This window comes from Carcharodon carcharias, chromosome 17 (genome assembly GCF_017639515.1).
Source record: "Carcharodon carcharias isolate sCarCar2 chromosome 17, sCarCar2.pri, whole genome shotgun sequence".
Classification (NCBI taxonomy): domain Eukaryota; kingdom Metazoa; phylum Chordata; class Chondrichthyes; order Lamniformes; family Lamnidae; genus Carcharodon; species Carcharodon carcharias.
The window spans coordinates 45,996,758-46,009,467 of NC_054483.1; the positions used below are offsets into that span (position 1 = coordinate 45,996,758).

The following is a 12,710-nucleotide window of genomic DNA, read 5'->3' on the forward strand; positions in this document are numbered from 1 at the left end:
AAACTTGAGGTCATCCAAATTTCTGCTGCCCATGTATTAACTCGCACCAAGTCCTGTTCCCCTCACTGACTGACATATAAGGAAAGCAAATGGACAGTTAGTTAAGCACCATGTACTAAATATCAATGTTAAAGCTTAATCACTTTCAATTCATGCCATTTTACTATTGATGAAAGAGACTAAGTGGGGGTGTACATTCATATTTGGGAATTGGAGGAGATTGCAGGGCTGATTGGGAGGGTTCTCTTTGCATTAATTTTATGCTGCAGCTGTAATGGGGCAAAATGTAAGGAGGATATCTGTTGGTTATCGATGAAGCAGTTGATGGTCATGAATCAATGTCTTCGTCAACTGTCCCCATGTTTGTAATAGTTTCTCGCCTTTGGCCTCCAAATATGTCGTCTTGAAAAAGCAAAGTGCCGCTGTAGCACAAACAGCATCCTCAGTGAGCAGAAGAGGACTACAGCATTCTGCAACCATTTCCATATGGGTAGCTTAGCCATGAAACCTGGAAAGCAAGAGTTTTTAAAGGAACAATTTGTCCCTGAAGTTCCCCGGAACAGAAACAGAAAATGTGAGCATTCAGGTGGGTGATATTTCAGTCACACTGGGGAAACCTCTAAAAGGCACAGTCAGGTCCTGAAAAATCATACAGGATATTCAGGGCTGCTACTCGGACCAAAGCAAGGCCAAAGCATTGATATATAAGCTTAAATAATGCTTTTTTTCCTAGTAATATTTGGATAGTAACACAAGAAAAATGCCCCCATCATCTTTTATTTAGAAGGTGTTATTAAGATTCTGTTTATCATTAAATATCATGGCTTGTAATAGTTATTTTACAAATTTGGATGGAAAATCTTGTGGAATGCACACTGGAATCCACAAAATTGAACAAGAATTAAATAGTAGGAATGAAAAAAGTGGACAAACATCCACTTTCCTATGAACCATTGGGGAACAAGATCTTGCCTCTCTTTTTCTCTGGTGGCTTCAGAAAGTCTTTAATGATTTTAACTCTGACTTTTGAGATAACCTGCTGCTACAGGTAGTAATGAATATGTTTGAGTGCTACTTGCACCTAGCTAATCAATTTAAATTGGGAAAGGCAAAGATTTTTCATATATGTAGAAATAGAAGAAATCAATTATCAGCATGTAATTGAATTGAGGAGTCACAGCATTACATATGAAGGGGAACTGACAAAGATTTGTAAAGGGCAGCATAACTTTTGGAACATAAGATCATTTTCTGAGTGAAAGGCTGACTCCAACATACTAATAATATGCTAATTATACAACTCAAAGGAAATTGATTGTGGCATCAAAATTGACGGCAGCAGCCTGCACCCATACAGGAGTGATGATAAACCACAGTGCACTTATGTCTCACAGAAAGTCACAATATTATCTAAAAGAGCTTATAACTGAGGCTGTAAATCAAAAGATCAACTTTGTGATCAATGCAATTCAGCCATTGAAGTCAGACATTTTAACAATATTTGAAAATTAAATTCTACATCTACCATACAAACCAACAAAGGCCCCAGGGATTAATCATGTTGAAATATAGTATCATCCAGAGAAAACAAGCCGATATGTCAGGATTGATTAACAAGATATTGGTATTCTACTGTGTGTGAATTCTTTTCAGTTGGTTTCATGCCCCGTGTCAGTAACTCTATCATTACCAATTAGGCTGCAAACAGTAGGTTAATACAGTATTAAAACATTAGAGCTTCCAAGGACAGAATGAACATATTAAAGGATTTGTGACTGTGAGGTATCATTGGTAAATTGGTTTGGTACTGTACTTCTAATTCCCATGTATTTCCAATTCAGGTTTTCTCTACCTCTGTAACAGGTTTGTATCAGGCATATGTCTGCCACAATTTAGACCAGTGCTTCCAAAACTTGTATCCTACTGTGACCTCATTTAAATCCTTCACACTTGTTGCGACCCCCAGAAATTGGGGGTTGGGGGTGGGGGGGGAACGGTGGTGGGGGAGTGGGGGGTGGGGGAGGTGGCTGAGAGTTGTTGCCAACGGAATTCAAAGTGCAGGAATAGGCACAAAAAAACCCAAGACACCGACCATTTTGCAGGCTCTGTCAGTGGCAGAGATCAGGTCTCACAACTCACTTCAAAATGCCATGCCCACCGGTCAAAAGAATCGCACACGTTTAAAGGGGCCTCGCAGCTGATCCTAAGACCATCAAATCTTAGTCTCTACTCCCCAGCTGCCATTTCTGCCTCAGAGCTCATGCCCCCAATTGCTCATCCCTTGGCCTGAGTGGAGGTAATGACCCAGAGTTTGGGAAGCCCTGGTTTAAATGTCACACATTGTACTATCTGCAAACCAAGTTAAAAATTAAAATCAGTCATTTCATAATGAGTTCTTCTCACAGAGCCAGAAATATACAAGCTGCTATAATTAACAATTAAATGATTTACGGAGTTTACAAGCAGCTACCACACAGCAACCATGGCCCATTTACCCATTTAGATTATTTCCTGTTCCAATCCCAGCTGAGGTTACCCCTGGACAAGCCTGATCCCAGAGTGGAACCCAGCTTATTTATTTGTTTGTTTAGATGTGTGGAGAGTGGCTACTGAACAGAGTCACAGGAGTCAGCTGATGAACTTTTAACAAAGGAATAAAACATTTACTTAACAAGAAAAGATGAACTATATTACAATACTCCTTCACCCACAACTATATCTTGACAGATGTATACAGATTTGTAAGGATAAGACAAGTTACAAAAGCTATCTTATACTCTAATGTTCACAGTAAGTATACAGTCCATATAAACCAATAAGCCTGTGGTCAGACACACCACACTCTGAAACCAAGTGACAAATGCCACCTCAACCAGATGCTATGGATCTTTCATCAACTCCCCCCAGATACTTGTCACACCATGAGCCAACCGGTCTCACTGCACTCCATCTTTCACATAGGGTTTCCAATCTCCATTCTTCAAGACGTCACCTTGGAATCTTCTCCCAAACCAGCACTTTCTCTCAGATGCCTTCTGCAAGGGTTCACCTCCAGGGTTTTGAACTCTCCTTCCGATGTTCTTCTTCCCTGGGTCACCACATGCATTCAAGCTTTCTTCCACACACTCTCTCTCACAGACTCAGCTGTCAACAGTATCACTGCTTCACATGCCCTTAGCAACGAGTTACAGACCATCAGCAATCTCTTCGGACCTTCTTGCCTCTTTCAAGCTGTTCTCACTACAGCTTTTGTCTCTTAAAATCTGAAGCATGGAGCCTTTCCCTCTGCCCCTTACTCTTAACTTCACTTAACAGGGCCTGTTCCCAGGTCCCTGTCCTTCCTTTGACTACAAGGTCTTCTTTGGAATTTTCCTTCTTCCACTCCCCTGGATTTTTGGGGTTTTTCTTTAGTTTGGGACTGGCTATCTGTCCCCTTTGTTCCAGTCTCTCCTGGCAGCAGCTTTCAGAACCATCGGCACTCAAACAGCTTCCAAAACAATGATAAAAACAGAATTACCTGGAAAAACTCAGCAGGTCTGGCAGCATCGGCGGAGAAGAAAAGAGTTGACGTTTCGAGTCCTCATGACCCTTCGACAGAACTTCTGTCGAAGGGTCATGAGGACTCGAAACGTCAACTCTTTTCTTCTCCGCCAATGCTGCCAGACCTGCTGAGTTTTTCCAGGTAATTCTGTTTTTGTTTTGGATTTCCAGCATCCGCAGTTTTTTTGTTTTTATCCAAAACAATGATGTTCGTCTTCTCTGTGTGATTCTATGGGAGGGACCTACCTCTCTGGGCCCCTGTTGCTAGGCAACAGACCAACCCTTCTACCCTTGTATATTTACCTTTACTTTATAGGAGTTGTAAAATCCTCATTAGAAATGCAAGCACCTTTTTAAAGTGAAATCAAAACTGTATTTGACCTTTCTTAACACACAGATACAGAAATACAAATAAAATTTAAACTTTAAAGCTAAAACTCATTCCTAACACCCACAAATATCAGTATATCTTGATTAAACTATCCCTATTTCCTAACACACCTCACATAGAGGACATGAATAATGCTTTAAAGGATCAGTTTAAACATAGTTCCAATCCAATCAACCCTATTCCCTGCTCTATTCCCATAGCCTTGCAAATTCATTTCGCTCAAATGCCCATCCAATGTCGTTTTGAAATCATTGATCCTCTCCGCTTCCACCTCCCTTGTAGGCAGCGAGTTCCAGGTCATTACCACTCACTGGTCTGAACTATACCCCCATTGGGGGGGAAGTTGATGGATGGGTGCGGCGCCATTTTATGTGGGCAGGCCAATTAAGGCCCACCCAGCGTGACATCCGCAGGGAAGGGCTATGCGCTCCCTTTGTGGGCAGGAGGGAATGCCTAAACCCGAGAGTGCGCTCTTTCGCGCATGTGCATGAAAGAGTGCACTCATCTCCCTGAGGCTAAGTGCAGCCTCAGGGAGATCGTCTCTATGTGCAAAAATATTAAAAATAGAAAAAAAGAAATTCCCTTACATGTCCCCTCATGTGACAATGTCACATGAGTTGGGACATGTTCATAATTTCCAACAAGACTTTATTAAAAATTTTAAAACCCTATACGAAACCTCATCCCGCCTGTGAATGAAATTTTATGTTTTCTCTACTTCCCGCCGGGGCTCCTGGCCTGCATGCAAACCTTAAGATTGGACGGGTAGATCCACTAGTTACTTTAATTGATTTGTTAATGGCCTCAATTGGCCATTGACAGGTCGGTGGGCCTGCAGCTGATTTTGCAGTGCGCCCCCCCCTTCCCGAAAATTTAAATGGGGTGGGGTGATGTCAGGAGTTCCGCCCGACGTCATCCCACATCATTTTGTGCGTCCGCGAGTGGGCCCTGCCCCCATTTGCCGATGGTAAAATCCTGCCCACTGTGTGAAAAAGTTCTTCATAATTCCCAAAACCTTAAATCTGTGTTTAGATTTTGCTAATGGGAATAGCTTTTCTTTGTCTAGCTTAATCCAAGTCTGTCATAATTTTGTACACCTCTATTAAATATCCCCTCAATCTCCTTTGCTCCAAAGGAGGAGAATCCTAGATTCTGGAAACTAACCTTGTAGCTAAAATCCCAGATTCCCTGCAACCATTCTAATAAATTTCCTCTGCACATCTCAGACATCCTCACATCTACCTATTAATCATACTAATTGGTCCAAATACCTTATTCGCTAAATGTAAATTTAAAAAAAGTTTCATTTGCCAGAAAGGTTAAAAACTGCCAGTCATAGCCAGCAATCACCGTTAAGATAACCAAGCAAATCACTCAAATGATGTTTTGCAATGTTGATTGGTCATGTTTCCAGAGCTAACACTCGGTACCTCAAAACAAATTATAATAGAACAAGTGTACAAAAAAGTTCAATAACTCATGGCGAAATATTTCAATGGATTATAAAATTGACCATATTCTGTTCCAAATCCATCCAATATATTTTGCCTCAGAGGCCCACCATCTCGCAGGAACTCACATTTGATTTTTCTTCCTTTCCAAGAGCTCATATTGTAGAGCTGAGCCTTTCCTTTCATGATCTTTGAACTTGACTTTGGCAGAATGGGCACAGAAATGAGCACACTTTTAGGTTCAACTGCAGCCATAGAGAAAAATTCTTAAATCCCTAAAGAAAATGGCCTCAATAGCCAACTGTAGGAACGTATTCTACTATGTTTTGCATGAATAAAATCTTCTAACAGTCCCCTTCATGCTTCTATCAATAAATGTAAATCTATTCCTCCTTGTTACTGATACATCAACCAATCTAAATAAGCTCTGTTTATCCTCTCAAATCCTTGATTAATCTTTGAAAATTTTTGCTAAATCCCCCCCTTAGCCTTTTCTCCAACTGTGAATACAGCCTTAATTATTTGTTTCTCATCATAGTTATATCCCCACATCCCAGTAAAAGCAGATTGCATTTATATAGCACCTTTCACAACCTCAGGATGTTCATAAGTGTTTTAGATCCAGTGTTATACTTTATATGATCACTGTTGTAAAGTAGGGATTGTTGTTGTTGATTTGTGCATAGTCAAGTCCCGCAAACAGCAGTGAGATAAATAACCAGATTATTTGTATTTGACAGTGTTGGTTGAGAGATAGATGTTGGCCAGGTCAATGTGGACAATTCTTTTCTTCAAATAATGCTGTGGAATCTGAGAGGGCAAATGGGGCCTTGGCCCTGAAAGACAGCACCTCAGGCAGTGCAGCCTTCCCTCAGTAAAACACTGAAATGTCATTCAACAACAAAAACAAAAATTGCTGGAAAAACTCAGCAGATTTGACAGCATCTGTGGAGAGGGAGACAGAGTTAACATTTCGAGCCCATATGACTCTTCATCAGAACTAAAGAGGAATAAAAATGTGGTGAAATATAAGCTGTTTAAGGGGGGTGGGACAGGTGGACCTGGATAGAGGGCCAGGTGGAGGCAAAGAAGAGATTGCTAAAGATGTCATAAACAGAAGGTCAAAGGGGTGTTGATGGTGGTGATATTAGCTAAAAGATGTGCTATGGTATGTTAACAGTAGAAAGCAGGATGAGCAAGTGACAGATGGCCCTAGTGGGGGTGCAGTGGGGGGGAAGGGATTGAAATGGGCTAAAAGGAGATAAAACAATGGATGGAAATACATTTTAAAAATAATAATAGAAATAGTAATGAGTCATACGGACTCAAAACATTAACTCTGTCTTCCTCTTCACAGATGCTGTCAGACCTGCTGAGTTTTTCCAGCAATTTTTGTTTTTGTTTCAGATTTCCAGCATCCACGGTATTTTGCTTTTATCTTACTGAAATCTCATTCCTGACTTTGTGCTCAAGTTTCTGAAGTGGGGTTGGAACCCATTGCTATCAAATCTATGAGTTAGAGTGCTAACACTTCGTGACTATATCTCATGTATCAACAATGTATTCATTCCATGGCTTCAATATTATTCCTGCAGTGCACACAGTACATCCATAGTTTTCAAAGGCTCACCCTTGCTACCTTATTTATGAATCGCAGAATCTCAATGACACTTTCTGGAGCTTTTTCCATCTAACCTCCTCCTTTTAAAGATCTGTGTATCTGCAACATCAGATGCCTCTCTATCACTCCACTCCATTGGGAATTTTACCACTTAAACACATGTTCCAAAAGCGAAGAAAAGCTGGAAAAACTCAGAAAAACAGAACTGTTGAAGGTTCACGAGGACTCGAAATGTCAACTGTGCTCTTCTCCGCCGATGCTGCCAGACCTGCTGAGTTTTTCCAGCTATTTCTGTTTCTGTTTTTGTTTTGGATTTCCAGCATCTGCAGTTTTTTGCTTTTATTAGCGAAGAAAAGCTCTTGTCGCAGGTACAAGAATTATAAAGAGTAAACATGGACTTCTCGGGAGAGACCAGCTACTGAAGAATACATTCACTTGTAGAAAATAGTAAACGTTAATACATGATTGAGTAAGCCCATACATTCTGATGCTTCATAATGTCTCTTTGATAGCATCTGCAAAAAGTCCTATTAAAAAAAAAGCTTTACCCTGATGTATTTCCGATGAAAATTTTAATAATAATGAACAGGACGTGTTGGGCAACTGTCAATCCCAGCATGATTCTGCTTTAATTTACTCCCCAATAGTTTCAGCTTGCATATCAAACTGAATTTAGGATGTTTGAATAGTTACAACTGATAACAGGAGTTATAAAACAGCAGTTGGTTCTCACTACGCCTCTGTCCGTGGGCAGGAACTGCTCCACTTTTCTTTTTAATGTTTCAGGCAAAATCACACCTCTCTTTGGTGTATTACTGCTACCTACTGCATCGGAGGAAGAAGTGCAATGCAATAAAAAACCCCTAAATTCTATGTGCTAATCCTGTGAAATATAAAAAAATCCCAATACCAAATCTAACTGCTAAAATACTAGCCACCGTATCACACTGTATACCTTTCTGTTGTAGACTGCATAGTTTCCCTTTCAGCTGCAAATTTAGTACAGTGTAATAAAACATTGCAGGAATCCTTCCCCACACTCCTGACACAAACCATCAACATGTTTCCCTATTAAATACAGAGACTTATTTAACCCACAGTGCTCAATCCTAATCCTGCTCATAATCACCTCAGCCCTTCTAAAACTCCCAGTGAATTTACTAGATAACTTCACATTGTTTTGAATCTTACACAAATGTCTTCCTTTCTCAGCCATATCCCATTTTCATTGCCATAATGCATATAGTTATCCTTAATAACAGATTTAATTTCCATCTTCCATAATGAAATCTCAACATCTGGAATCAAGTGATTTATAGAACTTTTAGCCAACAAATCTGCTGCCTCATTCCCTATCACACCTTTATGTGCCAGCATCCATAAAAAACCCACCACAATACCCAACTGTTGTAAGTTATACAATAAATGAAAAATTTCAAAAATAAAAACAAGATTGGTTAGGGACCATGAATCTGAACAAATTATGATTCTCAATGGCTTTACCTCTACTACCCATTCTAAAGCCAATATAATTGCCATCAACTCAGCTGAAAATACTGATAAACTATCAGATAACCTTTTCACAATCTTAACATTGAATTCAGGAATAAAAACTGCTGAACCTGTCTTTCCCTTTCAAGGATCCTTAAAATCATCAGTATAAAGTTAAAAACAAAAAACTGTGGATGCTGGAAATCCAAAACAAAAACAGAATTACCTGGAAAAACTCAGCAGGTCTGGCAGCATTGGCGGAGAAGAGCAAAGTTGACATTTCGAGTCCTCATGACCCTTCAACAAAACTGAGTAAAATTAGGAGAGGGGTGAAATATAAGCTGGTGGTGGTGGTGGTGGGGGGGGGGTGGGGGGCGGCGGTGGTGGGGAGGTGGAGAGAAGTGGGGTGTGGCGTTGGTTGCAGGACAAGCAAGCAGTGAGAGGAGCAGATAATCAAAAGATGTCACAGACAAAAGAACAAAGAGGTGTTGAAGGTGGTGATATTATCTAAGAGAATGTGCTAATTAAGAATGGTTGGCAGGACACAAGGTACAGCTCTCATGGGGGTGGGGTAAAATGAGACTGACAGGGCATAAGTATAACGTTAAATATAAGCAAACCAAACCTTATCTATATATTATTTTACAAAAGTAGACAAATTAAAGTGGTCCCCTTAGGGTTGGGGTACAATCAGAGGAGAATAAAGACTAAAATACTAAGATTAAATAATAAAGACTATTTGACTGACGGTCAGGAATCATCCAATTGGCTAATGAGGAGCCGTTCTGTTTTTTGATCGGTGTGGCAAGGGGGTGGTGCAATGATGGACATTTCAAACGACCAATGCCAGGAGTTTGCAGGCGGGGCTGGTTGGAACCAGAAATCCATTCAACCAGAGTTAATAACCCTAATATTACATAAATGTTTACTCAGTTATTAGGCCGTTCAGATAACTTTGGCAAACATAAATTAGGCAGCAGTCACCAATCTGTACAACATGGAGAAAATGTAAATGCTATGCGACTCGTTATCACAGGAAGTCTGAGCAAAACCATGAGCGGTGCGCTCTGCAATAATTGATAAAATGCAATATCTGGAGTTGTACAAAGTTCAGCTCAGTGACTCTCCCAATGTTATTCCGGCTTGCGTGACCGGGGCTGAAGTGGACAGGGTACATGCTCCATGAAACAGGAGTGGACATTCGGGAACGGGGTGGATCCCGGGAAGGATTGGGTTGTGATTGAAGCTCTGAGTTTACGGAGACACATCCCAGGCTGCACAACATTGCTGCGGCAACATGGGACTTGGGGGCAGGAAGGGGGTTCATATGTCCCTGTGCAGTTCGAATATTCAATGGGAAAATTTGAACTGGGTTCAGAAAAACATCGATCCGCAGCGAGCAGGGTTCGAACCTGCGCGGGGAGACCCCATTGGATTTCAAGTCCAACGCCTTAACCACTCGGCCATCGCTGCTGTGCAAGTTCTAGAATAGAACAGCTAATTCACTACACAGAATAGCAGAGTGCTGTCGGTTGCTCTATTTTAGTATGCCAGTTTCTAGCTTCAGCTGCAACCTCCCTCTCCCTCAGTGCTGGGCTCTATGATGGTAACTAGGGAGCTCAGGTGAGTGTGCGAGCCCTACAGCCGCCCTGTGTGAATAGACTGACTATACCACACCTTCACCCAGTCACCCTGAATAAACTGCACAGAAGGGGCTGGTGTGACGCTGTCTACTAGCTTATAATTGATCTACTATTAGCAGAGCACAAAAAGGCAAGACATTTGGATTTTTATGCTAAACGTGGCCCTCAGAAGTGCTACTGTCAATCATTCTGTCATCTTCAATTGGTCAGTACTGCTAGCCAGAAGTTGCACAAACATTAAGATAAAAGCAAAACTGCGGAGGCTGGAAATCTGAAACAAAACAGATAATGCTGGAAAAACTCAAGAGGTCTGACAGCATCTGTGTAGAGAAAGACAGAGTTAACGTTTCAAGTCTGTATGACTCTTCAGAGCTGCACAAACATTGCGGCTCTAATGTAGAGAAACACTGCAAATAATTTCAGTTTAGAGTTCCGTGTAGCATTGGGATTGCACTGCCTCTGAGAGTTCTGGGGGCAGGTTCAATCAGACCACTCAAAAAGCGATTAGCCTGTTATCTGCAAAGGAAGAACGTGCAGGGTTATGGGGAGAAGACGGGGGAATGGCACTAATTGGAAAGCTTGTGCTGACATGATATGGCTTCCTTGTGTGCTGTAACAATTCTGTGATTCTGTGAAATAAGAGCAATGCCCAGCCTTAGTGAGAGCGATAGAAGACTGAAAGAGCCAAGTAGGTGCTTTTAAAAGGATTTTAAAGATGATTAAAAGTTGGAGGAGTTTCTGGAAAGGAGGTTCTGAAAGCTAGGACTGGATAGCTGAGGGATCTGTCACATGTGGTGGCAGCAGTGGAGAGTGCCTGTCGGTTAGGAGTGGGGGTGTATGCACAGCTAATTAGAGCCAGAGGACAGGGAAGATATCACAGAATCACAGAATCACACAGTGCAGAAGAGGCCCTTCGGCCCATCGAGTCTGCACCGACACGTGAGAAACACCTGACCTACTTACCTAATCCCATTTACCAGCACTTGGCCCATAGCCTTGAATGTTATGATGTGCCAAGTGCTCATCCAGGTACTTTTTAAAGAATGTGAGGCAACCCGCCTCCACCACCCTCCCAGGCAGCGCATTCCAGACTGTCATCACCCTCTGGGTAAAAAAGTTTTTCCTCACATCCCCCCTAAACCTTCTGCCCCTCACCTTGAACTTATGTTATATACGGATGAGAACATTTAGAGGGCAGGTGATTATATAAAGATTTGTGAATGAGTGTAAGGATTTTACATTTTGTGATCTTTAGGGTGACAGGGAGCCAGTGTAGGTCAGGAGTGGTGGATGAGTGAGGTTTCGTGTGCCTGGCTGGAGTGGGGGCATCCTTTCAAAAGCTGGATTTGGCTGGCTATGAGCTTTGCTCTATCACACTAGCACTGGCAGAGTCTTATTTGTCCTCTTTATCTATTCATTTATTTAAAATTTACTGTCTGGTAAGGCCAACATTTATTTCTCTGAAGAAGGGTCATACGGACTTGAAACGTTAACTCTGTTTCTCTCTCCACAGATGCTGTCTGTGACATCTTTTGATGATTTGCTTCTATCACTGCTTGTTTGTCCCTACAACCACACCACCCCCCTCCACTTCTCTCCCCCCACCCAACCCACCGCCACCTCCCCCCCCCCCCGCCCCACCTTAAACCAGCTTATATTTCACCCATTCCTTGGATTCACCTAGTTCTTTTGAAGGGTCATGAGGACTCAAAACGTCAACTCTTTCTTTCTCCGCCGATGCTGCCAGACCTGCTGAGTTTTTCCAGGTAAGGATGGCAGATTTCCTTCCTGAGATATTAATGAAGCAGATGGGTTTTCATTCCAAACTGGTGATTACATGGTTAACGTTATTGAAACTAACTTTTTATTCCAGATTTATTTAATTTATTAATAAAATTGAAATCCTCCAGTTGCTGAGGTAGGATTTGAATTTGTGTCTTTGCATCATCCATTCAGGCAATTGGTTACTAGGCGAGATGTGATGCCTTTGTACCTCCCCTCAAAAATTGTTGAAATTGCTCAGTTTAAATTTTTATATAATTTGAAATTTTTTGAATTAAACAAACTTTGAAATAATGTAGACTGTGTACAAAAAAACCATGGCAAAATATAAAGGCTCATTCGATAGAAGCGTAACAAGCAACATGTTACAATATGGTGTTGAAAGTAGTAACTTACATCCTCTTTCCTGTCTAAATGAATTCAGCTAAAGATTAAAGCACTGATTTTTTTTCTTTGTTAGTCTACCTGAGCTCCAATGCACCTGTTGGAGCAGAGGCATGCAATTTATCTGCCCTTGCAATTTGCATATTCTCGGCAGACTCTCAGTGTAAGCTCAGCCCTTCGCTGGGCCTTGCTACAGAAAACAGCTGAGCTCCTAACTCCAACCATTGGACCTCTCTGTTTGTTACAGCCCATAGGCCCTGAGACCTTTACATCATCAAGGCTCCATGTAAAATATACTAAACTGTCACCTCATTCTTGAGCAGCCATCCAGGCCTTTGCAGACCCTGCAGTCTGCAGGAGTCCTAGAGCAGGCCTGTGAATTAGGTGGCTTCAGTCATCCCCTTACA

The 12,710-nt window shown here is 41.5% G+C and overlaps 1 non-coding gene across 1 annotated transcript; it reads right to left on the reverse strand.

The window, feature by feature from the left end:
- Positions 1-9,885: 9,885 nt before the first annotated feature.
- Positions 9,886-9,967, reverse strand: trnas-uga. Its single transcript has one exon. It is a non-coding gene; the product is annotated as a tRNA-Ser (tRNA).
- Positions 9,968-12,710: the final 2,743 nt, after the last annotated feature.